Source organism: Anas platyrhynchos, chromosome 2 (assembly GCF_047663525.1).
Source record: "Anas platyrhynchos isolate ZD024472 breed Pekin duck chromosome 2, IASCAAS_PekinDuck_T2T, whole genome shotgun sequence".
Lineage (NCBI taxonomy): Eukaryota > Metazoa > Chordata > Aves > Anseriformes > Anatidae > Anas > Anas platyrhynchos.
Window position 1 is genome coordinate 89,077,631 of NC_092588.1, and position 2,636 is coordinate 89,080,266.

Below are 2,636 nucleotides of genomic sequence, written 5' to 3' on the forward strand. Positions count from 1 at the left end.
CCCCAGAGGCCAAACTTCTTAGTAAGCGCTCAGCCCTTTGATCTCAGAAGCAGCTGGCAGCACAGCTGCTCCCCATTACTTTTGCAGCTCTCAGGAACCCTTTGGATTTTCCTCATCCTCCCTCACAGCCAGGCACAAAGGGCAAGCACACCACCAGCAGCCACCTTTCGTTCTCATGAAAAACTTGAGCTGCTGCCTCGCCTCACGTACCCAGCCCAATTCTTTCTTGAATTACTGCCCAACCGGCCCAGCCCCAGTTCTTCCCCTGTAAGCACTCCCTCAAGCATGTGGAGCAATGCCTTTCTTCAGCAGGTCTCCTTTCTTCAGCAGGTCTCATCCATGCCTGGGAGTTTGCTGGGGAAGACAGGCTGCCCCCTGCACAGCACTTCGTCTGTGCTACAGGCTGTAGGCAACAAGGTGCTGCCTCCTGTCCCCCACCTCCAGAAAACCTTCCCTCAATTCACAGTGGGTGGCAGATGGAAAAATGCCAGTTCCACCCAGTGGAGTCTCTCCTTTGCAGCTACAAAGCCCAGCAAGTGCAGGACCAATTACCTCCTGAGAAGGCACACCACAAAACCTTCCCAGGGAAACAAGGATCTGGTTAACAACGTGTGATCTCACAGAGTAGACAACTGCAGTGACTGAGCACAGCAGGGTGCTTTCACTGATACTCCACCAGCCAAAAGGAAACAGAAAAGCTAGGAACCAACTCAGCATCCCAAGTAAGCTGTAGGATTCAGAGAGTATTTTAATCCCTTCCCTAGCTGGCAAATTCATTTGAAACAACCACAGTAGATGACTAGGGACTGCATGAAGCAGCATTAACAAATGACTCTCTGCCTGCACCATCAAGCTTTGAGAAGTGCTTTTAGGTTGCTGCCTGTGTAGATAGGCCACAAGATACGTTGGCCAAGCTGAGATTTCCCAGGATATCTGTAAAAGATTAACCTTAGTACTCACATGCTGATGAAAGCTGATAGAGCTGAAAGACGTGCTTCTGAGCTTGCCTTCCGGAATCATCTCAGTGAGGCTGCCACAGCCCACCCACCAGTGCTTCTGCAGCAGCTGCCTAATCAGCTATACCAACACACTCTGTAACCAGGTGCCTCTTGGAAAAATCACTTCACCTGGTCCTACTGCTGTCATTTTAGAGCCAAGGCCAGAAGCCACTGCGCTCCTGTTGGCAGCATTAGAAAGCACATGAGTAAGACCTCATGCCTTTCTCTTAGTTAAGAAGGGAAACTAGCCCACTGATACAAGGCTCTCAGTTCTGGAAGGCAGAACTCTTTTGTGAGAGGGGAAGTGTGTGTGGTGTGTGTATAAAAAGTTAGTTTTCTTAGAATCTGCCAGAAAAACGAGAACTTTCACTGGAACAGCTACAAATGGTTTCCATCAACCAACTTTTCACAAAGTTTTTAGATTTTTATAGAACTTTTGCTGCAGATGTGACTTCCAGGAAAGTCCAAACTCTTAAAAGACCTTCTGATCAACAGGAAAAAGGAAGACACTTCTGCTTACTAGTCTCTTTGTGAGAGTTGAAATATAGCACAATCCCTGAACAGAGACTTTCAAAAGTAAACTTTAGCCAACAACTGATACTATCTGCACCCATGCATAGCAATGAAACAGTAACATTTGAGCCAGACATGTTAAATATTTACTAGTCAAATGTAAAGCCAAGAATTTCCCCAGACTCATCCTCCATTCATTTGTGATCATGTGCCTGAGTCTCTGTCTGGACATGTGACAAAGTGTTACTTTTGCTCTAGGTAAGCCATTAGAAACATCTCATGAAAGGTTAATTTTGAAAAACAATGACTTAGAAAGTGTTACAGTTAAAGTAAACAGTAAAGTTGTTACAGTCATGTGTTTGCAAAATGTGCAACAAAAACTGAGCAATAGAGTCTATGGTTGGTGGAGGTACATGACTTATTACACAGTAAATCATCCAGGATGATTCTCCTCACAGAAGAGAAGCAATAAATAAATAAAAAGCTCAACAACGTTCTCCAAGGGCTTTCTGCGCCACTCATCCCGACAGGTCTTTACTTTTTCCTCTACAGCTATGCCCTAACTTCTACTATCAACCTCCCACTGCATTAAGTGAACAAATTCCATTCTAGACCTGTATTGGTACTTTAGCTCACTCCATAAAATAGACAAATCCACCAAAAAAAAAAAAAAAAAACAAACCACCAACATCCAGACTTTCATGAACAGGAGTTCAACTTGATTCTTTAGAGCTATGCTCTTAGCTTTACTGCTTATTATAACAAAAGCAGTTTTCACATCAGCTGCATTGTTTGAGTGTCCATAGTGTTCTTCCCAGAAATGTGTTCCTGCAATAATATGATAGTGAAGCCTTAGCTCCTCTATAGACTGCCCTGTAAGCAAGAATCACAAGCTACTTTTAAAAGTAGAGATTTGTTGAGGTTTGGGGTTCTGAGTGCGTGTGGGCAGGTCAATAATAAAAGCAGCGAGAAGTCTTCTGCATCACTATTGACACTGCTCCTCACTTCTTTTCCCTCTTCCAACTTGTGGAGAACACTTCTCCCTCTTTTTATTTATTTATTTATTTATTTATTTATTTATTTATTTTTTGGCCTGCATGTAGGCTGAAATATCTTAAACATGAA